Source organism: Chionomys nivalis, chromosome 13 (genome assembly GCF_950005125.1).
Source record: "Chionomys nivalis chromosome 13, mChiNiv1.1, whole genome shotgun sequence".
Lineage (NCBI taxonomy): Eukaryota > Metazoa > Chordata > Mammalia > Rodentia > Cricetidae > Chionomys > Chionomys nivalis.
This window is the reverse complement of record NC_080098.1, coordinates 32,534,864-32,560,416: the sequence shown is the minus strand read 5'-3', so window position 1 is coordinate 32,560,416 and position 25,553 is coordinate 32,534,864. Positions and strand designations below refer to the sequence as shown.

Here is a 25,553-nt window from a genome sequence, read left to right as displayed (position 1 = left end):
TAAGCTACCAGCACCGGCTCTGGGCCACAACTTCCAAGCGATCCTGAGAATTCCAATAAGCTTTGTCCCTGAGAGCACACACCACCTTCCTCTTGTGCATAGTGATAATCAGGCTACCTGTGCACACATTGCTTCAAAGTCTCCAGTATGAACTTGCCCATGCATTTATTTTTGTTGGTTAAAGCTGTCTGAATGCCATGGCAAGATATCACTGACAATATTGTATGAACAGGGAGCCAGTCCACTGCCGTGAGGTCCTTGCCTGCTGTATTTTCCAGGCAGTCTGTGATTACATTTATTTTCACACTTAGGATGTGACTGTTCTCTTGGCATCAGGTAGCACGCCACCATGCTGACCGCCAGATCCATGGTATCCTACGCTGTGAAAATTACCTCTTTGCCAGCCGCTTTGACCCTGTCAATCCAGCACTGGAGGCTGTTGCTGGCATGGTTTTAAAGCCCTTTACCTTTACCCCAACATTCTCACAGCACCTGCTGCTGCTCCTTCCTGAATTGAAGATCCCACCCCCACCCCCAACCCCCCACCCCCGAGCTTCTGTCACTTACTTGGCTCCAGCCTGAAAAATCTATTCTCAGATTCAATCTGACACTTTTGAAACCTTGCTTTCCCTGGGAGAGTTTGCCGAGAGAAAGTGGGGACAGTTCTGAACCAAAGGCTCTGCCTAGCACTTGCTACTTCCATCCGTTGCTGAATCTTTAGAAGCCACAGACGGATATACTGCCATAAACCCGGGCCGATGATTGTGGTTCTCAGACCACCCATGTCAAAGGCTTCTCCCAGGCAAGTTTCTAGGCAGAGAAAGCTTTCAGAGCAACTCACACACACAGTAAGGATACATAAAAGCCACTTTGAAGCAAAGTTGTTCTTTTCTGGTTTTTAGTTTTTTAAGGAATTTATTAGATGGTATCAAACAATGGGTGAATTTTGCCAAAAAAGAATATACAATAAGATATAAGGGATTTAACACTTAGCAACCATTATGCATTTATTCATGTGCAACAAAGTATATTAAAAGCTCAGCTGGCTCAGTGGATAAGAAAAAAAAGCTTGTTGTACAAGCATGAGGACCTAAGTTCAAATCCCCGGCACTCACTTAGAAAGCTGAGCACAATCCCAAGGGACAAACATCTTTCATTCCAGAGCCATGGGGGACAGAGACAAGAAGACCACTAGGTCTTGCTGGATGCCAGCCTAGCTCCAGGTTCAGAGAGAGATCCTAGCTCAAGAGAGTGACAGCGCAGGAGGTCTGATGTCCTTCTCTGGGTTCTGCATGTGCACATCACACACACACTCAGAAAACGGAGGGACATTTTCAGAAATGTTTGCATGGACTAATTTTGGAAAATGCTCATTTTCTCGGGTGACTCCTCAGATACTTATGCTCCCAAATTCTGTACAAAATGAAGATGGCGACTTTGAAGGGACCCCAGTTAAATGAAGCAATGACAAAGATCAAACAGCTGTTGACTGTTTTCCTTTAAGTTACCCCAATACTCACAGTAATTCTGTGGAAGTTCTCAATTTGTTTAAAAATAAAATGATGGGATGGAAGAGATGGCTCAGCAGTTATAAGCACTAACTGTTCTTCCCAAGGACCCATTTGGTTATTAGCCCCCACATAGCAGGTCACAACAGTCTGTAATTCCAGTTCCAGGGAACCGGATGCTCTCTTCTGGCCTCTAAAAGCACCAGTTGTGTTTCTGATACACAGACATACATGCAGGCAATATATATATTTTTTTTTTAAATATTTTTTCTCTTTTTCTCTTTACATAATATTATGTTTATATAACATATGGTGTGGTGTTATTTTGTGTTTTAACAAATGAAACTGGCCTGAAGATCAGAGTGCAGAACTAAGCCATCAGGGGCCAGACAGTGGTGTCACAAACCTTTAATCCCAGAATGCGGGAGACAGACACAGACGGGTTTCTGCTAGTTCAAAGACACACTGGGCTACACCAAATTGATTCAGTCCAAAAGAGAAACAGTTCACACCAAGGTAATCCCATAAGTAGGGAGGTGGAGACAGGAGTGATGCAGCTGAGCAGAGGTAGGAATTTAAGGCGGGAGGAGATGGGAGCTCAGTACAGTCTGAGGATTCAGTCTGAGATGCAGTTTGAGGGTGCAGTCTGAGCATGTGATCTGAGGATTTGTAGAGACAGACTCACCCCTTCAGTCTGAACATTGGTAAAGGTAAGAAACTCTCTAGTGACTGACTGCTCTGCTTCCCTGGGATCTTTAAGTTTTCACCCCCTAATATCTGACTATGAGTTTTTGCTATTAATAACAATTAAAACTCATGCTACAATATAGTGTTATAATATCTACAAAGCCACAGGGCAATTTGTTTAGTAAATTTTATCAAAAATAGATTTTAATATAATATATTCTGACCATGGTTTCCTCTACCTCAGGTCCTCTCCACTTTTCCATCCACCCAAATCCACACCCTTTCTTTCTCTCTATTAGGATTCAAAGAGGAATCTAAAAAATAGCAATAATAATAAAAATAAAATCAAGCAAACCAGAATAGGTCAAAAGAAACAAAAGAAAAAGAGCCAAAGAAAAGTCTCAAAAAGCACACATAGACACAGACACACATAGATTCTCAGACACAGAAATCCCATAAAAACACAAAACCAGAAATCATAATATATATGCAAAGAACCTATGAGGTAAAGCAAAACAAAACAAAAAACAAACAAACAAACAAAAAAAAACTGACAAAGCATTACGAACAAAGAACCTCCAAAAATACCACTAAGTTTCTTTTGTGTTTGTCATCTACTTACTAGTGGACATGAGACCTGGTCTTAAGAGTGTTCTCTATCCCCAGTGAAACTCTGTTGGAGAAAACTACTTCTACATTTGGGAGCGATTATCAGCTGGAGAGAGCTTCTGGCTTAAGGCTATCATGTATCCACACTGGGACCTCATCAGTCTCACACCTGTGCAGGCCCTGCGCATGCTGCCACGGGCTCTGTGCGTTCATGTATGCATTGGTCCTGTGTGTTTACGCAGCAGCCTGGTTTCCCTAGTATTCTCCATCCTCTCTGGTTCTGGCATCATTCTGCCTCCTCTTCCTTGGAGTTCTCTGAGCCCTGAGGGGAGGGACTAGATGAAGACATTTCATTTACAACTGAGTGTCCCAAGGTCTCTCACTGTCTTCATATTGTCCAGCTCTGGGTTTCTGCATTTGTTTCCATCGATTGTAGGAGGAAGCTTCTCTGGTGATGGATAAATAAGACACTGATCTATGGCAGTGTGGCAGAATTTTGGTAGGAGTCATTTTATTGTTACATTCCTTTAGCAGAACAGTAGTGTCTGGATTTCCCCTAGGTCCCTGGCCTATCTAGTCTCTGGTTCTTCGTCACCCAAGTAATGTCAAGGATGGGTTCCATCTCATGGAGTGGGCCTTAAATCCAATCAGATGCTGTTTGGCTAGTCCCCAAAGCTTTGAGCTACTATTGCACTAGAACATCTTGCATGCGGATCCCCATTGTAGCTGAGTTGGTGTTTACCTGTCTCCTCTGGCAAAATGCAGAGTAGGTACCATGAACACTAGCCGGGGGGGGCTGAAGCCTAGCTAGGCACAGGCTCAACTTCTCCATGTTCAATGAGTTATGTGGGTGTTGCTTTCAGCATAGGACCTTACTGTTAGTCTGTGGCGAGTAACTAATAGCCTTGGCAATACCCTGGATTGTTTGGGGTTCCCATGGGGCCCCTTTGGCCAAAAACTTGATTAACTATGACCCATTTCCAGAACTGGAAGCTTCATTGAGTGACGAGAGATGTCCAGTTGTGGCTCCATCTCCTCCATTACCATGACCAAGGAAACTCTTAGAAGAGAAAGCATTTAATTTAGGGCTTGCTTACAGTTTCAGAGGTTTAATCAATTCTCATCATAGCAGGGAGCATAGTAGCAGGCAGGCAAGTGTTGGAGCAGTAGCTGAACGCTACATACTGATCTCTAGGCAGAGAGAGAGAGAGAGAGAGAGAGAGAGAGAGAGAGGATACTCTGGGCTTGGCATGGCTTTTGAAATGGCCTTTTGAAATCTTAAAGCCCACCTTCAGAGACACATTTTCTCCAACAAGACCATACTTCCTAATCTTTTCCAATAGTGCCACTTCCTGGTGAGTAAGCATTCAAATATATACGAGCTTCTAAGGACCAGTCTTATTCAAACTACATATAAATATATAGGAAGCTTCTACTGTATTAGGTTTCTGTGTGACCTCAATGGCCCTTAGTTTTGTTACCCATCCCTGTCTGTATTCCACCCCACACTCCACTCTTCCCTCCCCACCCTGTTTGATCCTCCTCTTCCAGTCCCCAAATGCAACTATAACATTCTATTTCCCCTTCCTCAGGCGACCCAATATTACCCCAATCTCTTACTCCATATCTAACATTTATGGTTATAGGGATTATAACCTGCTTATCAAAGACTTAACAGTTAGCATCCCCATATAAACAAATGTGTATCATATTCTGGGAGTGGGGGTTACCTCAATCAGGATGACTTTTTTCTAACTCTATCCATTTACCTACAAATTTCATTATTTTGTTTTTTAACAGCTGAGTAATATTTCATTGTGTAAATGTGCCACATTTTCCTTATACATTTATCCTTTCATCCGTTGACGGACATCTATTCTGCTTCCTATTTCTGGCTATTATAAATAGAGCCACAGTGAACATGATTGAGCAAGTGTCTATGATGCAGAGTCCTTTGGATATATTCCCAAGAGTGGTAAAGCTGGATTTCAAGTTAACTCAATTCCCAGCTTCCTGAATGAATAACCAACACACTGATTTCCATAATGGCTGTGCTCAATGGAAGAGCGCTCCCCTACCTCCTTATCCTCACCAGCATGAGCTGTCATTTTCATCGATCTTGGCCATTCTGGCTGGTGTCAGATGAAATCTCAAAGTAGTTTTGATTTGCATTTCCCTGGTGGCTAAGGATGTTGAGTATATTTTAGTGTTTTCTCAGCCAATTGTGTTTCTTCTTTTGAGGATTCTCTATTTAGATCTGTACCCTATTTTTAATTGGATTATTTGTTTTCTTGATTTTTTTTGTTTGTTTTTGTTTTTGTTTTTCGAGACAGGGTTTCTCTGTAGCTTTGGTGCCTGTCCTGGAACTAGCTCTTGTAGACCAGGCTGGCCTCAAACTCCCAGAGATCCACCTGCCTCTGCCTCCCGAGTGCTGGGATTAAAGGCGTGCGCCACCACCGCCCGGTCTTTCTGTTTCTATTTTGTGGAAGTGTTTGAGAAGTATTGGCATTGATTATTCAAAAGTCTGGTAGGATTCTGTACTAAAACATTCTTGTCTTGGGCTTTTTGGGGTTTTAATTATGTCATGATAAATTTCATTTCTGATCCAGTCTCTTTGGTGGTCTGCATTCTTCTTGTACTTTGATAAGTTCTCCTTCTTTAGGTTAGGAAAAATTTCATCTAGGATTTTGGTGAGTCTATTTTCTGTGCCTTTAACCTGGGTTTCTTATTCCTCTATTACTATTATTCAAAGATTTGGTCTTTTCATAGTTTCCCAGGTTTCCTGGATGTTTTGTGCCTGTACTTTTTTGTTAAGATTTATTGTTCTCCTTAACTGAGGTATCCATCTGTTCTCTCACATCTTCAACATGCTTTCCTCTGAGGTTTCTGCTCAAATCCCTAAATTTTTCAGTTTCAATGTTCACTAAATTTGAGTTTTCTTTAGTGATTTTATTTCCATTTTCACTTCTTGAACAATTTTCTTCATTTCATTTCACTGTTTGTGATTTCCTTAATGGATTTTATTCAAATTCCCTGTAAGGTCCTTGAATAAAACTATTTTGAAGTCCTTGTCTTGTGCTTCAACTACCTTGCATTTATCATGGTCTACTGTAGTAGGGTTGCTGGACTCTCGTAGTGATATATTTTCCTGGCTGTTATTGGTTGGGTTTTTGTGCTGGCATCTAGGCATCTGAGTTTGGGGGTGATCATAATTTTAGGTTTTGATATCCAGTCTTGTCTTTGTTGGGTATTCCATTCCTTGATTTCTGTTGCCCTGTCTGAATCTTAAGGGCATGTAGTGGCTGCGGCTTGTCTTGTAGAGAATGCTTCTAGGTCCTTCCCAGTTGTGGGCATGAGGGTCCCGAGTAAAATTTGTTTCTATGTTTTGGAAGTTGATTCATGGGAATGGGGATAGGACAGAAAAGTGGTGAGGGATGTATGCTGCTGATAGGATGCACAGAGGGGAGGAAACCTGGGTCTTCCAAGAGGCTCTGAGAAGTCCACAGGGAATGGAAGAAGAAAGGGAAGACAGCCCTGAAGACAGGTGGACTGCTGCAGGGCTGGGGACGAGACCGAGGAACTGGAATAGGAGGGTGGATAGGAGTGTAAAGACCACACTCCTGATTCATTGCCTGGCACATGGCCCTCGGGTTTCCAGGGAGAGACTGCCTGGGTGTTTGTGGGTTAGACAAAGGGATGTAGTGAGGGAAGACTGGAGGAGAGGATCTACTTAATTCCCTGCAGTGGGGGCAGAGAGAAAGGAGAGGTTGCAGCAGGTGGCCTGCTGCACAGCTTGAGAGAAGACTGGGGAATTGGAATTGGAGGGTGGGAAGGAGAGTAAAAAGCTTTGCTGCTTTGCTGACCGGCATGGCCAGTGAGTTTCCAGGAAGCAATGACAGTATTTAAAAATAAACTAATAGGAAACAAACTTCAGAAAATCTACTTTGGATATTTGGGGGGAAATCCAAATGGAATGCTGTATTGTGTCCATTTAGATGCTCCTGTAAGAAAAGTCAAACCATTATCTTTTCCTCATTTTCTCCCGGCCAGCCCCCCATTGGCTGCTCTGATGTGTGTTGGTTGTGTTTTGGGAGGGTAGAGATGAAGATGGGGATTTAAGAATAAAATGGAAGGTAGTTGTGCTGACTCGGAGGTCCTTCATTCCGAACTGTCACCATAAATCAGAGCATACCCATTCTCATGACCCATCCACTAAAGAAAATATGTGACTCTTTAATTTAACTGTTTTCCAATAACTGTATGTTGTATTCAGTTTCAACATAGCATTTTCAAATAAAATTTGTTCTTTTTGATTCTTCTCCCACGTTCTCCTGAACTGTGATCAAAATGTAAAATGAAATATTAAAAAAGGGAGGGGGGAAGCTGGGCATGATGGCAGCTGGCAGCCTGCTTGTGATCCCAATACTCAGAGGGTAGAGATAGGGCTAATGAGAGAGCCTAGCGCACTTGGCTAGTTCCGGCCAGTGACAGTCTATTTCAAAACAGCAAAACAAATATGGTGGCAAGAACCTGGAAAATCATAACCAAGGCTGTCCTCAGACCTCCACAAGCATGTGAACACACACATACACGAGGTGAACTTGCAGAGCCAAATACATATAATTAACCTAGTCGACGACTATAGGAGAGGTCTGATTAGAACCTCTAGGCAATCAAGCCAGATGTATAACAAAACAGTGCTTGAACCCTGAGAAGAGGGGACATGCTGGTGTCTGTATTTGATAATGGTGCCTGGTATACAGGCTAAATGATAAGCCTTGGGTCCAGTTTGATGCATCCTTACCTGTCCTCTGAGGAATGCAGAGACTGAATGCATGTGTCAGCAACATCCTTGGAGCCCTTTATCTCAATGACCAATGAGGTAACATCTCTAGATCAGCTCGGTAGACATCAGCAGTTACAATCTGGTTCATCCTTTTGGGGTTGTTTTATTATGTTTGTTGGGTTGGTTTTGCTAAAAGTTTCTCATTCAAGAAAAGATTGCCTGTCAGCTGACAACCTTCATATCCTCCTCTTGATATCATGCGTTCAGAGGGTTCACCTGGAGCTCACTACATGGTCCTGCAGTCTACAGAGTCACAGGGAAGCACCCAGATCTCGGGGAACATTATGCTTAGTGATTCATGCCCACAACTGCTTCCCTGTGAGTCTGATTCAGGCCACGAGAATGTGTTTGTCTTGCTTCAAAGAGACAGGCAACCTTTCCTAATACAGTCTTACTTCACTACTCCAGCCCCTGCATCTTTCTTCACTATTTATTTTTAAGCCGTGTAATCCTGTGTTCTGAACAAACTTTATCAATACACAAAGAGCATTCCTTCACTCAACTCAACGAGTCTATGAGGTCAGTGCCATGCCTCATTGTTTAAGCTGAAATAAACTTAGGAATAGGTGGAAGCAGGCGGAGGAACCTTCAATCTACCCCAGACCTTTAGACACTAAATTCAGAACTTTGTCGCAGGACTGCTAGGCCTCCTGGTCTAGGAAGTGACCATTAAGACAGATTTCTTCAGATATCCCCCAGAGCTGGGAGTGAGCAGTTAATGACAAGAAAAATGTGAGAAAGCCTGGGCTAATCAGCTGCATTTTATAAGCCATTTACTAAGCTGTATGATCTCAGAAACAACATGCAGCATCTCTGTGCCCTGGTCTTCATGGTCACGGGATATGATGTTAGCATCTGCCTCACAGAGTGTATGAGAGATACCGAGCTGAAGCAGGCTGAACACACCTTCCAAGGTACCTATATAGCCCATGCTATTGAGATACCTACTGAACAGTCGTTACCTGATACAACCACACTACAGGGAGACAGGGACGAGACCCAGAAGGACCCGAGGCTTCTCTAGAGTCCCAGATACCCATAAAGTCTTTTTCCCCAGTCACCCTGAAGCTTTCAGTCTTCTCCTGCATGATTTGCAAAAACCTCCTGCCCACGCTTTCTGAAAAGCATCGTTCAGACACTGTGATAGGAGTCACAGCTCTTGGTTGCCCCAGACCGAAACTGCACAAATCCTCAAGGCAGAGGGAGAGCCTTACACCTCCTCCCAAGACTGCTGAAGCACTGTCTTCGGCTTACTCTGTCTTCCACTTGAGATGCTTCCTGCTTGATGTACAAGAAACTATGGGATACACACACACACACACACGTATATACGCATACACACATCCATACAGACAAGTGCACGTATATGCATATTTAAATGTATATGCATATTTACACACATACATACATTGAACATTGAACGCAGCACACACACACACACACACACACACACATCTCTAAGCTCAGCTCCTTAGAAAGCATCCTTCCTTCACAGACACAGAGAACTGGGCACAGTCCACTTAGGAGCACCCACATTCCTGCCCATGTACTAGTCATGTGACTTCAGAGAAAAGATTTGCCTTTTCTGAGCTTGTTTCTAGCCTATGAGATCACCCTTACACCTATTCTACTCGGAGGTTTGAGCAACTTCATGAGCTAATAATGTGCATGACATTTGGCACATTTTCTTCGTCTGTTTGGACTGTCATAACAAAACACTGTGGCCTAGGTATCTGTCACATAATGTTAGAGGCTGGAAGCACAGGAGCAAAGGGCCAGCAGAGTTGGCATTTTGAGAAGGCTCCGTGGCTGGACTGTCGATGGCTACCTTCTCCCCATGTCCTCACCTGGCCTTTCCTCTGTGTGCACCCCTTATCTCTTCCTCGCCGTGGAAATGCACTAACCCTTGTGGGTTAGGCCCACTTCTAGGGTTCCTAGAATGCTATCCTGTAACTTGTGTTTGAATGTCTAAACTGTGGAGGACAGAGTAAACCGAGTGAGGTGGGTTGAATGAGCCGCCTGTTTACTCTCTGAGGTGATGTGTTTGTTTCACTGGATTCTACTTTAGGAAAGGACTGATAGTGATTTAGCCAGCACAGTCTGTAAGCCAATTAAAGATCAGTATTCTTGAGTAGCCAAAACAATACTTCTTCGAGTAGCTTTTACAATGGGGAAAATTACTGACCCAGAATTAAGTATTTAAAATTAGATCCTATCAAAAAATTAAGTACAAAGTTCTAGCACTATTCTCTCTTCACCCTGTCAAGATGAGGCAGAGAATGCAATTAGCTATAAAATTTGTTATAGACACTGGCACTATTTTTAATAAATGAGGCAGAATCAATGGGTTTAAGTGGTGCTTTTGGGAAACACAGGTGATCTCCAAGGTTGGCGTCCCTACCCAGGTGATGTAATTATTTGGAGGAGCGATGTTATGGGAGAGAATAAAAGGCATGATGAGTATGGAGAACCAGTTCAAGAATTATGCCATAGCCGGGCGGTTGTGGCACACACCTTTAATCCCAGCACTCGGGAGGCAGAGGCAGGCGGATCTCTGGGAGTTCGAGGCCAGCCTGGTCTACAAAAGCTAGTTCCGGGACAGGCACCAAAGCTACAGAGAAACCCTGTCTCAAAAACACACACACACACACACACACACACAAAAAAAAAAAGAGTTATGCCGTCCATGCAGTCATAGAGTATCCAAGTCGTGAACCCCGACACTAGCTCTCATAAAAGGCAGTCGTCAGAAGGAATGACCCAGCCCAGTGCTTGGAAAGGTGAGGCTGAAATATGACACCGTCGCAAACTTACACCAAGGCAAGACAGTATCTTTGTCCTGAAGCTATCAGCTCTAATAGAGAGCTAATATTTGTGCTGCCTCTTAAATGTCAGAATATGGACACTTTTTCAGCCAATTGCCCAGGAGGGTCCATGCAGAGCAGGTAAGCTTCAAAGTCCTATTCGACTGAGACTAGAAAGCAGTCTTGTAGAATAGCAGAGTTAGAAGGAGCCTCGGGCTCCATGTTCTACAGGAGAGGAATGCTGGTATCTGATGATCCCAGTCAAGTTGGCAAGCTAGCCCTGATTGGTCACTGCATGTTGTAATAAGAGCGGCAGGGCTGCGTCCCTGGCACCCAGCCGCCCTCATGGCTAGCTTATGCCCCGAAATAATTACACGGAAACTGTATTCTTTTAAACACTGTCTGGCCCATTAGCTCCAGCCTCTTATTGGCTAGCTCTTACATATTGATCTAACCCATTTCTAATATTCTGTGTAGCACAACGAGCTGGCTTACCAGGGAAGATCTTAACCTGCGTCTGTCTGGAGTGGGAGAATCATGGCGACTCCTGACTCAGCTTCTTTCTCCCAGCATTCTGTTCTGTCTACTCCGCCTACCTAATTTTCTGTCCTATTAAAGGGGCCAAGGCAGTTTCTTTATTACTTAACCAATGAAAGCAACAGATTAATACAAGACCCACCTCCATCAACTGCAGCCTTGGTCCAGAGAGACCATTTAAATTTTGTCCATGCTAACTAAGCCTTGCTTTGGCTTATTCCTGTATATGTTGTTTACCCAACATTTCAGTTATAACTCCCTTATTGCAGTTCCCTCCCCCTCATCTTTAAGCAATGCTATCAAAATAATATATTATGATAAATCCTCTAAAGCAAACCCGGCTGAGGACTAGAGATGTAGTTTAGTTAATAGAGAGCTTGCCTAACAGGCACAAAGCCCTAGATTTGATCCTTTCCCTACACAAACAGGGTGTAGTAGTTCACGCCTACTTTCTAACACTAAGGAAATGGAGGCAGAAGGGTCAGGAGTTCAAGGTCATAGCAATTGTAAGTCTAGCTTGGGACACATGAGAACTTGTTTCAAAAATAAGTAAATCCGAGCTGATAGTTTACTGATGTGTTAGGGTCATGTTCCAAAAAATAATTCACTCTAGGAAGCTGAGGCTGAGAGATTGATCTGAGTCAATGGCAGTCTGGACTACATAGTGAAATTTTGTCGAGAGAGAGAGAGAGAGAGAGAGAGAGAGAGGGAGGGAGAGAGAGAGAGAGAGAGAGAGAGAGAGATCTCAAAAAGCAACTATGAACATTTAAGGATCGAATACATCTATCATTTTTTCCTGTCAACAGATGATGCAGGTAAAATTTTCAAACAGAAAAGGAAATCAAAACAGACACAAATATAAAGAGTCCTTTTGTGAGTCTTTTCTTTTTAAGTAAAATGACAAATTCAGAGGTAAAAAAAATAGTTTTCTAAAAGGGTTGGAAGTGAAAACTGGCAAGAACTAGAATGTCAGATGACGCCGGGAGAGTGACAGTCACAGTCAAGGAGACCATGACTGCACGGGTGTGGGCGGATTAGCTCAGACGCTGGCCTTTCACAGGCACCCGATGCAAACAGCTCCCGGAGAACCAGAGTTAAAAGCACCCTTCGAGGTCCCCATGCAGATGCCTGCCACGTTGGGGCCATCTCCTGCCAGTCACAGAACGTCATGCTGGAGGTGGTGCCCTCAGCCCCTCAGAGACCATGCCTCACTCCACGCCTTCATTTTATGCTGTCGTATCGCTTGTCTTTGGAATCTACTCTAAAATATATCATTTTTGAATGGAGGGTTCTAGAGTAGAAAAAAATCTGTATAATTTTATCACCAGAGATGCCATGCCACTGATTAGATACAGTACAGAATGAGGGTCAGAAAATGGGACCAGGGGGCTGGAGAGATGGCTCAGCCATTAAAGGCTAGGCTCACAACCAAAAATATAAGAAAATGGGACCAGGAAGACAGCTGTCAGTAAAGTGCTTACCATGCAAGCATGAAGACATAAATTCAATCCCTGGAATCCATATAAAAAAAAAAAAAACCAAACAATTAACAAAAGCTAGGAGTAATGAGATGAACTTGTAAGCCCAGAGCTGGAGACATATCAACAGGCAGATTTCTCAGGTTCATTGGCGAATCAGCCCATACTACTTGGGAAGTTTCAGTTCAGTGAGAGACCCTGCCTCTAAAGTTAGATGGTCCCTGAAAGATAACACCTGAGATTGTCCTTTGTCTCCGCAAGTATATGAGTATCTGTGTTCACACACACACACACACACACACACACACACACACAGAAAAAGTCAGCCCCAGTGGCGATAGCAATTTGTTTTATACACACGAGGACCAGAATTTTAATACCTGGCCCCCACATTTTTAAAAAGCCAGACATGGCTGTTCGTGACTGTGATCCCACCTAGCATTGCAGGATGGAGACAGGTGCCTCCCAAGAACTCCCTGGCAAGCCAACCTGGTTAAAATGGCGAGCTTGCAGTTCAGTGAGAGACCCTGTCTCAAGACAAGAAGAGAGTAGCAGGGGTAGATATGTGTCTCTTTCTTACTCTGACCTCTGGATTCAAGTGAATGTAATAGTTGACCAGATGCTTCCAATTCTGCCCACCTTAACCTCCCCACCCTGATGGACTGGACCCGAGCTGCGAGCTAAAATAAAGCCATCCTCCATGAAGCTGCTGTGTCGGGTCATTTTATCACAGCAACCAAGCAGTAACGAAGAGCCTGGTGGGTGGAGCTTACAAAACAGTATGAATCATCTTAATGGCACTGAACCATATCTTTAAGCATGGGTAATATGGTTAAAAGCATGTCTTCTATATTTACTGTGGTTTTTTATATTTTAATATGTTTTATTATTTGAGAATTTCATACAGTACATTTTGATCATATTCATCCCTCTCCAATTCCTCCCAGATCTACCCCCACCCAAGTTTATGTTCTCTCTCTCTCTCTCTCTCTCTCTCTCTCTCTCTCTCTCTCTCTCTCTCAACACATCATATCCAGTTTGTAGTGCTCAGTTACTCAGGTGGGGAGGCTGCTCTGGAGTATAGTAGGTTACTCCCGGTGTCACGCCATTAAAGAAAACCATCTTTCCTTCTCCCACCAGCTGTCAAATGCCAAGAGCTCCTCAGCTGGGGGTGGGACTTTGTGCCTACCTCCCTCTTCCATGCTGGGATTGTGTCTGGCTTGGGTTTGCAAGAGGTCTTGTGCAGGCTGTCATAGTCTCTGTGAGTTGGGATGTCTATTGCCCTGTGGAGCCCAAAAGACTCTGTTTCTTTGTAGTCATCCACATCTTTAGCTTTTATCATCTTTCCACTCCCTCTTCAGCAGAAATCCATGAGCTTTGTCATGGGGTGTGGGGGATGTGACAGAAATGTCCCACGTAGGGCTGTGCACGCCAGCATCTTCTGTTCTCTGCATGCTGATCACTTGTGGTTTTGTGTTAATTGCCATCTACTACAAGAAGGCATTTCTCTGATGAGCACTGAGCAATACACTGATCTACAGCTCCAACAATAAATCATCAGGAGTCATTTTAATATTATGCCCATTTAGCAGACCTACTAATATTTGCCACATTTTAAAATGCTTTTTAAAATTATACATACTCAGCCAGGCAGACATAGCAATACTTGCTTGCAATCCCAGCACTCAAGGGGCTGGAACGTGCAGATTGCAGTAAATTTAAAGCTACCTGGGCTAGTAGCAAGGCCCTGTCTCAAAATAAAACAAAATTGTACTTACATTACCACCACATTCAGTCACAAACAATTTGAGGACCCCCATCTTATATCCTGACCTCTAGTTTCAGGGTTATGTATGTGGCAGCCGTGATCTAAGCTCATCTAAGGTCAATGAAGCCTATATTTTTAGGAAACGGATTACAGACGAGAACAAATAGAGCAAAATTACCTATGTATGCAGGGTTGGAAAAAAATGAAAAGAGCAAGGAGCACGAAAAGCAAACACTAAGGAAATAAGTGAACATAGACTGAAAGCATTCCATCGAATGGCTTTGGACCCAGGTGGAAGAAGCATGACCCTGATAAGAGACCTCTAAACAGTACAGGACACAGGGACAAAATCAGGTGAGAGGTACTGCACCAGTCTTCTTAAAGAAAATCTCATTTCTGCCATCAAGGGAAAGATAGGAACCAATGGAAATACTGATAAAATATTACTGGAGACCATACCAAGCGTGAGCCACAGTGCTGGCCTGGCGAGGAAGTGACAGTTCTAAGTGTAGGAGACAAAAAGCAACATATGGAGAAAGACAAAAATATTCTCCCGCGGGACGCTGCCTCATCAGATGTCAAGAACAGCCTGGATGGAGAGAAGCAAGGTGACTCTGACAGACCTAAGGCCACTGGCGGATCCAAGGGCAAAAGCTAAGGACTGAAACAACCCGTGTCCCTGGTGGCTGGAGTAGATGATCTGGGGGATGAAAGGGAGAGTTGTGAATCGTTCCCTGATGTTCGCTGTGTCTGCCTTAGTGTAAAACACCTGAGCACAGTGGTACATGCTTGTAACTCCAGCCAGCCCCCTGAAGTGGTACGGCTAGAGAAGCTCTGTTTTATGCTAGACATCCATCTTGATACCCACAAGTGATGTGTCTCTGACCCCAGTCTCTGGAAAATAAGTTCCAGTAACCGTGACTCAGTGGATCCCCACCCAAAAGTGTACAGCCATGACTATCTACTTGTTATGATGAGACCAAGTACTTTTTGCTTCTGTAACTTGCTCACACAGATACCCAGTTTGTTTTGTGTTGCTTAACCACTTAGCTTGGCAGAACAGAAGAGATTTTGCTTGCTTGTGTTGATACTGAAGGTCTTTGTGTGGTTCCCCCCCCCAAATTCTTTCCTCATACCTCTCCTTCATGGCACTCTCAAACTTGGCTCAGCGGTAGTTCATTCTGCTAGCAGCTCACCAATAAATCTTTTAATTATTATTGGATTGAGTCTATGGACTTTCCCCAGGGGTCACAAACTCTATAACAAAAGATAGAGAGATCTCTGAAAGAATTAGAGATGGTATGCTTCATAATGATTTTTTTGTTTAAAGTATATTAAAATATTCTAGTTATTTTATACATGTCTTAAAAGTCTCATAGTTCCATATGATGCATTGTTACAAGTCTATAGGCAATTGAGTTTTGGTGGCTTGGTGAATAGCCAGTCTTCCCTACCTGGGGAGAATTATAAAGGGTTCATGATAGAAGGATACCTATTAGGAGGCTATGGAAAGCAATGATCCCATTCTGGATGCATTGGAAACAGAGTCAAAGGGTTCTGCTGGTGAACAGGATACACTAACATTGGTAGGCACTTTATCGTTTCTTGTGGAAGGCACACTGGAACTTGCTTTCCCAAAACTCCTTCATGTCAGCCTACCTTTGTAGTCTGTTTTGTGCTTGTTTATGCTGTTTTGTGTTTATTTATGTCCATCTCTGTGTGACTAAGGCAAAGTAAAGACCAGGAAGCTGTATACTGATCTGGGTCTCTTGGATGTGTGTAGAACTTGCAGTTCTAAGTCTGATTCCCGTTGAGGAATCTTGGCTCTGAGCCTCAGTTTCCTTCAACACCTAGTAAGAACATAACTCTATCTTTGCAGCCCATGGCATCTCCTGCAGGGGCTTCTCAGAGGGGCTGCTGGGTAGAAGGCTTCCCAGGTGCTCAGTCCAGGTTAGCTGTAGGGAATTGCTGATTTTTGAATTTTTAAGTTGATTAGCTTAGTTTTCATTGAAGTCCAGAATCTTTCAGAAACATACGCGCCATGAAACATTTGCTGTTATTGTATTTTACTTTCTGTATTTAAAAAAAAAAATCATCTCTTTCAATTCATTTCCTCATGCTAGTCTTTGGTGTTTTCTCATCATACTGAACGAAAATCATCTAACTTATGCAGTTTAGGTTGATGAAGGGCAAGGACAGGAGTCACAGTAGGAGGCTCCATAATAATCCTTTCACATCATGGGTACATCTAAACCAAGGCCACCTGTATTTTCTAGCTTCAGATGGAAAACATCTGGTAAGCCACTTTCTAGGGTCTATGCATCCACAATCCTGCATTGCCTCACCTGTAATCAGCTGATTTGAATGGTGACCACCAGGGGAAGCCCTTTCTAGCTCTTTCCATTGCCCAAATGGAAACAGATCAGGGAAGCAGGATGAGGAGTAAGAAAGCATCCATGAGGTTCACTCCCTTCCCAAAGCCTTCCTTACCCGGGTTTTATTGATATCTTCTTGCTGGGTTAAAAGACCACACAGTCAGAAGAAAGAGAGAAAGAGGGAGTAATTTCCCTTTGTACGTGAACTTGTCAGATATATTTCTGTTCCCTGACCCTAAACTTTAAAATGTTCTGGGTGATTTTTACAGATGTAAGTAGGAAAAAAAAATCCACTGTATTTGGGGCCACAGGATAGGGGTGGGGAGATAGACAGAAGAAAATGATGTCAAGATAAATGTGGCCAAGGACAAGGCTTATGAAATCCATTGTTTTTATGATGAATACATTCTCTCCTTTCTCTCTTTCCCTTTCTCTCTCCCTCCCTCTCTCTCTTCCTCCCTTTCTTCCTCTCTCTTTCCCTCCCTTTCTCTTTCTCTCTCTCTCCCTTCCTTTCTACCTCTCTCTCTCTTTCTCTCTCTCTCTCCCTCCCTTTCTACCTCTCTCTCTTTCTCTCTCTCTCTCTCTCACTGCATGTGTGTGTATATGTATAAGTGTTCAATTTTTGGAGGAAGGGAAAGATTCCTAGTGCTTTCTGAATCCTACTTATGAAATAACATGAAAGCATTCATATTGTCAAAGAAAGAATTCAGAGACCACAATGGTGTGGGAATTAAGGAAATAGACTGCTGAGAATTTCCAAGTTAGCCCAGCAACACAGTTTCTGCAGATGAAGCCAGAAATCTCCCTGCAACGTAAGACCTAGATTATGCCTGACCCAGGCAAATGGCTCTCTGGGGCAGGAGGGGGTAGTATTTGGCCAGCATCAGGGTTCTAGAACAAAATTCATATATCGCTATGGTGGTGAAATCAAGTGCTATATAGACACATGATGGTCTTGTTTTGTTTCATATTTTTCTCTGAAATTAGCAGTAATCCTTTAAAGCCCACTAGAAATGATGCTTTCTCCTAGAAACGTCCCGCCCCCAAAGGGAAATTCACATCAGCATTCCCCATGGGATGGACTTGCTCTGAGTGTTCACTGAAAGACATTGCATTTCTCCTCAGCTGTCATGCTCTGGTCTCAGTCATGACCTTTATGGAAATGAGAAAAGGAATTAACTCTGTCTCATAGTCAAGGTCAGAATCTGGCTCTGAGGATTTCATGGACAGTGCGTGGAGCTCACGAGGTCCCTTCATTGTCTTGTAGCAAGTTGAAGAAATTCTGCTTCTCCCATGTGAGGTCCAGAAAAAAGGCTCGTTTTCAGTTTTGTTTTTCACCTAGAATTGTATCAAACTGAAGGGAAAATTCCCATATTGTGTAGGCAGGGTGAAGGCCAGTCCTGCCATTGGACAGCTACATTTCCAGGGCTGTTTGAACTTTGAGTTACTTCTTTCCCTTTGCAAAAGCCCCAGCACCATTGTCCTGTTTCTCAGAAATGGCACCTCCCTCCTTTGTGTTCCTTCCCCTGTTCTTGAACTTGCTAAGGCGGCCCCTCACCTTGCTTAGCAGCGAGGAAATGGCTGCAGGGCCATTGTGTGCATTCCATAAGCTGGAAGTCTGTCCGTCCACAGAGAAGAGCTAGTGAAACACTCTGGCTTGTTGTGGCTCAGGTTGGGATCTGGCTCCCATACAGGATAGGTGGGCCCTGGTGAACCAAAGGTTAGTAAGCCTTTGTTTTAGATTATTCATATTTACTTCAAGTCTGGTCTTCCTAGGGAAAGGATTTTTGTCAGTGAGAGTCAGGACAGATCATGAAAAGACTCGTGGTCACTCAGTGGAGCAACTTTTGCATAACTTGACAGTGGAAGAAGAAACAAGTTACTCCATGTTTAAATGCCCAATGAACACAGATATCCCTGCCATGACACCTCAGTGTCTTCTCTATTGATATCAACTTATTCCTGCACTGCTCATCCCATAAACCTGTATGCAACAAAAACACACATGCAAGCCCTAAAACATTATTCTTGCCTGCTTCAGGTAATCAAACTCGTGTAGCTCTCACTACCCTGAATCCCAAGTGAACTTTGTCCTTCTATTTCTTAGCATATAAGAGACAAGCTTCACTTTTACATTGCCACACATGATTGTCATTGCATTTTGATCATGGTCCTTTGGTTGGAACGAATGTGTCTTAGGTTCAAGATGGCACCTTCCACTACAGAATTTGACTCCCAAGGACATCAGAAACAGCCCAGCAGACAAAAAGCACCAAGTGACAGGAAGTGTTTCACAAACTCCTCTCAGTGGCACTTCTGTGGGCATTTTCCTGTGACCCTCACTCTACAGTTCAGCAGAGGTAGTAACAGGTCCGTCTCTAGAGGCCCTGATAATCCCTGGTCCAGTTGTTTGTGGGAATTGGCCGCAGAAAGGAATCCCTGTATACCAACTGAAGAGCACGTCCTTTTAAAGCCCCAGAAGGAACCACCTCTGCCCTTGTTGGTGGGACGGAGCTGATACAGGGTCAAGGGACAATTATTTGTTATTACTTTCTGCTTCTTTACCAGATCCTTTTGCATTTCGGTGGCTCAAAGCCCTTGGAAAGGTTCCCAGAAGGAGGCACCCTTTCTCCACATTCCTCTGGGCCCTGATAGTGAGATTATCAGGCACACTCACCTGCCCCTGCACTTCCTTCCTGCTCAGTTTAAATCAACAGTGAGCTGTTGTTCTTTTGACTAGGAGCCAGTTTGTACAAAGGAGGCAGGAAGATTGCTTCTATCTATATGCAAATACATTGAGTATTCTCCAATCTCCCAGAGAGTTTCCTTTTAACCAAATGACTTATACTTCTATTTCTTCATGTATAAAATGGTGAGGGGATAAATAACCCGAATGCCCTTCTGGTACTGTAAGTCCGCGTTATGATCACTAGGGAGGGTATGATTTGTACACAGTGGACAATGGGAAAAGAAACACGTCACACCAAGTTTACACGCTCAATAAACACAGAAGTGCCTGCCGTGACACCCAAGTGCCTTCTCTACTTGATGTCAGCTATTCCCACTCTGCTTGTATCATAAACCTGTATGCAACAAAAAATACAAGCCCACTAAAAAAATCCCTAAAGCATCTTGCACTTATCTGCTCCAGCCAGCCAAATTCATGTAATTCTCACCACCTTGAATCCCAAGTGAATTTTGTCATTCTAGTCTCTTTTGTCTGTTTTATTAACTAGTTTTCAGTTAGGGCGTTTTCTTACATGTTTATCATTGTGTTTTGGTCATATCCATCTTATCCATTAGTCTCCCTTATCCTACATCACTCCTGTTCACCCATTGCTCCCTCTATATTGTTCTCCTCCTGTTTTCATGATTTTATATATATATATATATATATGCAAACATTTCTAAAAATAAAAATGTGATATTTGTCTTTCTTAATCCCTCCTAAATCTTTCTCCTATTCCCAATCCCTACCATTTAGGTTTCCTCTTTTCTCTCATAGTCCCCCTTCCACACTTATGTCATGTCATATATATGTATGTACATATATATTAAATCTAGATTCTGCATCATTTCTTGGCCTTTTGGCTAAAATCAAATGTAGCATCTATTCTGATCATTTTAATATCTGCTATATCCTCTGTCCTTCTATTTTTAATGACTCCCATTCTGTCTTCAAAGCCCTACTCCAAAACCTCCCTGTGGGCTATTTCTGAGTGTCTAAAGCTCTCTGTATACACATTGCACAGTGCTTTCAGTATTGCCATGGCTGTGTACATGGAAGCTCCACCAACTACACTGAACGCTATTCAGTCTCTTGCTTTTCTGACCCCAGGATCCAGCACCACACTCCTAGTATATTAAGCTCTCAATGACTTAAGCCCAGGTGAAATACATTCCACTGCTTTTAGCCATAAATTCAATACTCTCAATTGTATATCTACAGTCAGTGCTACAGAATCCTCAGGTGAATCTATGGGCAGCTCTGCTTGTGGGGTAACTAGTTTGTTTTCATTACTTAAAGACATTAAAGGGAAGATTTTGCAGAAGACTCGGGGAATAGGCTCAAGGTCAAGGGAGAAATTACGTTCTACCTTAAACTGCCTTCTTGATTTAAGCATGTTCCCCGTTAGCACTGTTTCGTCTAGCAAGGATAAAATATAAATCACAGAAAATTCTGGCTGGTCCCTGTGATACTGGGCAGACTTTCAGGCTTCATGAAATCAGGGTGCCAGCACATTCCTACACCTCTTTTGCAGACCAACAGAAACAGCTCTATTCCTCTTCTCCCCCCTTTTTTTCCTTATTCTTTCCTCCAATAAAGATATGAAAGCACAAATTTTTATAGATTCTGTAGTCCTTTGGCAAGCGGCTCACACTATCCTGCTGTGCTCTCGGCAGCAAAGAGGAACACAGTGAGGCAAATCAAAGGATAGTTTGGGCAATGCCATCCAAAAGAATATATTATTATTTGAAAGAAAATTACTTCTTTAGTGACATTTCTTGACTAGATCTTCTATGTGCAAAGAAACTCTAAGAGAAACATGGATGAACAAACTATAATTCTGGACCTCAGAGTCTTACAATTTCAGGTCATTGAATCAACTTAGCATATCGGAAGGGAATATGTATTTACTTATAATAGGATAGGACGGAAAACATCAAAAAGAGGCTGGAAAAGTAGTCTATCCGCTAAGAGTTCTGTCTCCTCTAACAGAGGACTGGCACTCACTTCCTAGCACCACGTGGAACAGCTCACGACCACCTATAACTCCAGCTCCAGGAGATCCAGTGCCCTCTTCTGGCCTCCACAAGCACTGAACTCTTGTGCACATACTCATACACAGACATATACACATCATTTTTAAATGAATTAAAGAGGTGGAAGAACCTCCTACAGAGTAGGGTATTATCACACGAAATTTATTCTCAGATGAGTATGTATAAATATGTCTGGGTCAGAATGTGGAGTGTATTTATTTCTATAAGACGTATTTAAATATTTAGATGCTCACCGATTCACAAGGATCAGGGAGCATGGATCTAAATCACTCTAATTCAAGTTTCAAGAACTTGAAGGGATAAATAAAGAAAAACGGAAAACTGACTTGGTATTGATTAGGCTTGAATTACTCAAATGACTGGAGTAGATACTGCTGTGTATTTTCATCCATTTTTTATTTCGAGTTGGAGATACATTCAAAGCTGAAACAAAGACACAGGGTTGAGGATGTAGCTCAGTTGTCAGGGTTTGCCTTTCGTGCATGAGGCCTTGGACTTGATTCCTAATACTGCAGATGGAGCAAGATGCTAATGTGAATGGATAAGATGCTGTGTGTGCTTAGGCAAAAACGGTGTGTCCTAGGCGAAGTGGTCATAGCCTCTGCTCAGTCTCTTGGTGTCACCTCTCCATTGGTATTACATAAAAGAACCTTGATGACCAGTTCCTCATCCAGCAAGTCCTTAAGGAACAAGTCATCAAGAAATACTATTGCTTTAATTCTGTTTCTCATAGCTATTTCCAAAACAAAGACTTATCCTCAGAACAAGAAGGTAGCTCTGGAGAGGATGTGTACTTGGCACCATTCTGTTGCATAACCCAGCAGAGAAGCCTGGTACTGTGTTTGCTGAACTATGCCATAGCAAATCTTTCTCTCTTCCTTTTTAAACAGGCAAAGTATAAATGAATTTCATTAGATAAAACTACAAGAGACTTTGTTTGTTTGTTTGTTTGTTTTTCTCCTTGGCTACCAAGATACTATAGAAACCCTGCTGTCAGCCGGGCGGTGGTGGCGCACGCCTTTAATCCCAGCACTCGGGAGGCAGAGGCAGGCAGATCTCTGGGAGTTTGAGGCCAGCCTGATCTACAAGAGCTAGTTCCGGGACAGGCACCAAAGCTACAGAGAAACCCTGTCTCAAATAAAAAACCAAAAAAAAAAAAAAAAAAAAAAAAGAAAGAAAGAAAGAAAGAAAGAAAGACACCCTGCTGTCTTTGGCATCCCATCTCCCACAAGGGAGGGGTCCAGATGCATCCTCACTATCCCTCTACATAACCCCTAAACTTCATTTTCACTCAATTACAAACCCTAAGAGGTTCTGGGGTACTACTGAAATGTGCAGGAGACAATGACCAAAGGAGGTTTCCATCGGATGGGAGAGGGCAGTGTGGGCAACCTTTTGATTACACAGCCACCATGTCTTCCTGGTGTAAGAAGTACATAACAGAGCTGGAGAGATAGCTCAGGCGGTAAAGTGCTTGCCTCACAACTATGATGATCTGAGTTTGGATCTTTAGCACTCATGTAAAAAACTGTTTGTGTGCTCCTGTAACCTCGGGCCTGGATAGGTGAAGACAGGGGATCTCTGGGACTTGATGACAGCCAGTGAGCTCTGAGTTCAGTGAGGAACCTTTCTCAAAAAACAAGGTGAAGAAGGATATGAGAAAGACACTCAACATTGACCTCTGGCTTCCATGCCCAGTAGAACATGTGTACATACCTACATCATACACCACACACACAGGCAAAGGGAGAAATGCATAACAAACCAGGTTGTGAGAGAAAGAAATGGAACGTATGCTTTTGTGCTTCATAGCTCACCCACAGAAATGCTAGCTATGCCAATTTTAAAATGCTTGTTGCCCCCACACAATCTATGAGGCAGGAAGAACATGTTTTACTTTTCTAATGTTTCTATGCTTGATTTAGGGCGAATGAAATTCTATAGTAGCACACCCTTATTGATAGATCAAGAGACCCATAGAAATGGTTGTATTAGTTACTGTTCTGTTGCTGTGATAGAATATCATGACCAAAAGTGACTTAAGAAGAATTTGGGATATGACTCTGGAGGAAGAGGTATGACATTGTTGGAGAACCTCAGAGCAGAGAGATCCCATTTTCATCTTCACTAAGGAAATGGGAGAAGAGAGAGAACAGGAAATGGGAAGAGGCTATAAACCCTCAAAGTCCATCCCCAGTGATGTACTTCCTCCAGCAAACCCTCTACCTTCTAAAGATTCAATAACCTCCCCAAATAAGACCACCAATATGGTACCAAGTGAATCCAAATATATGAGTCAATGGGTGACATCTCTTTCCCATAATATCAAAGCATCTATAGTCACAAAATTAAAGCGAGGTTGTAGAAATTAGGAAATCGAGCCTTTCAACACAGATCTTCCTGTAGTTAAAATCCCTATAGGTTTGATCTTTAAAAGACCCTGGAGACTGTTTTAATACATTCTCACTCTTTCCTCTCAGCCATACTGTTCCATGCGGACTTAAAATCCTTAAGACTTGTCTTTGTTGCTTTTCTATTACTGTGACAAAACACCATGACCAAGGCAACTTATAAAAGAAAGCATTTAAATGGGCTTATGGTTTCAGAGGTTTAGAGTCCATGATGGGAAATCAAAAACAGGAACAACTGAGAGCTCAAATGTTGATCTGCAAGCAGTAAACAGAGAGAGACAGGAAGGGCATACTGGAAATGGCAGGAGTTTTTTGAAACCTTAAAACTTGCCCCAGTGACACACCTCCTCCAACAAGGCCACACCTCCTAATCCTTCCCAAACAGTTCCTCCAACTGGAGGTCAAATATTCAAACATTTGAGTCTGTAGGGACCAATCTCATTCAAACCAACCTAAGACTTCTATAGCCAGGCAACTTCGTAAACATGATGGTTACAAAGTGTTGTATAAATTTTAATCCCAATATCAAGAAACCTAAGGTGAAACTCAAGAGTAAGATCTGTGTTACAGATATGAACGTAAATTCCAGGAAAACAGTTTAATCCTTACATTGTCAACAGCACGATGGCAATCCATCTCAGGGCTTCTGTGTATTGTTCAGCCACAGCTGTTTGCTTTCTTTAGAACAGATCTCTCTTTGTTTCTAGATCATCTCTCCATGCCAGCATCTGATGTTTCAGAGAAACATCACACCATGGCTCTAAAACTAACTGGTGTAAAATATTCAAGGACCATGATAAGAAATATCTAGGATCCAGTTATTCAAAGCAGCCCTTTAAACCAGTGTTTCTCAACCTGTGGGACCCAACCCCCTTGGGGGCTTGAAATACCTTTATACAAGGGTCACCTAAGACCACCGGAAACCACAGGTGTTATATTACTATTCATAACAGTAGCAAAATAACAGTTATGAAATAGCAACAAAAATAATTTTATGGTTGGAGGTTACCAAAACATGAGGAGCTGTATTAAAGGGCCACAGCACTAAGAAGGTTGAGAACCACTGCTTTAAACAGAAAGAGACAGGGATAGAATACATTCAAAGAAAACTATCCAGTAACCCAAACACTTTCAGAAGTTTGATAGCCCATTCCATGGAGAATGGGGATGAGTAGTTCTTTCTGCTTAAAAGCTCCACTCAGAGCTGGAGTCTCAACAGAGGGAGAGAGAAGTAGATAGAGATAAAAGTAAGCTCAGAGCTCAGACCTTCTCCATACATACAGCAGTTCTGCAGGTCCCCATTGCAGAATACAGAAAGCTTCTGTTTAAACTATTGGGAAAGTGTGTGTGGGGGGGTGTACATGTGTATGTGGGGGTCAGATGTTTACATTAGGCACTCTCCTCAATCATTCTCTGCCTTATCTTTTGAGACACGGTCATTCACAGAACCCAGTGTTTGTTGATTCGCTAGACTGGAGTCGGTGATGTCTGAAGATTCACCTGTCCCCAATCACCCTGTGCTAGGATTACAGACGTGTGAGAGTACACCCTGTTTTTTTGCATGAGTCCTGGGCATCTAAACTCAGGTTCTCAAGTTTGCAAAGTAAGCACTTTAGCAATTAAGTTATCTCCCTAGCCCCTAACATTTCATCTTCACAGTAATATACTCACATGCAGAAATAATGTAGTTACATGCATTCTTCCTCTAAAAGCTTCAATCAAGAGACATGGCTCTGTTGTGTCCC

At 42.8% G+C, this 25,553-nt stretch overlaps 1 protein-coding gene and 1 non-coding gene across 4 annotated transcripts in view; both read left to right on the top strand.

Moving 5' to 3' along the window:
• The window catches only part of Chrm3 (cholinergic receptor muscarinic 3), a 452,846-nt gene that overhangs the window by 359,453 nt on the left and 67,840 nt on the right, over positions 1–25,553 (top strand). The window lies entirely within an intron of this gene.
• Positions 20,184–20,378, top strand: LOC130886283 (U2 spliceosomal RNA). The gene has a single exon (XR_009058258.1). It is a non-coding gene; the product is annotated as a U2 spliceosomal RNA (small nuclear RNA).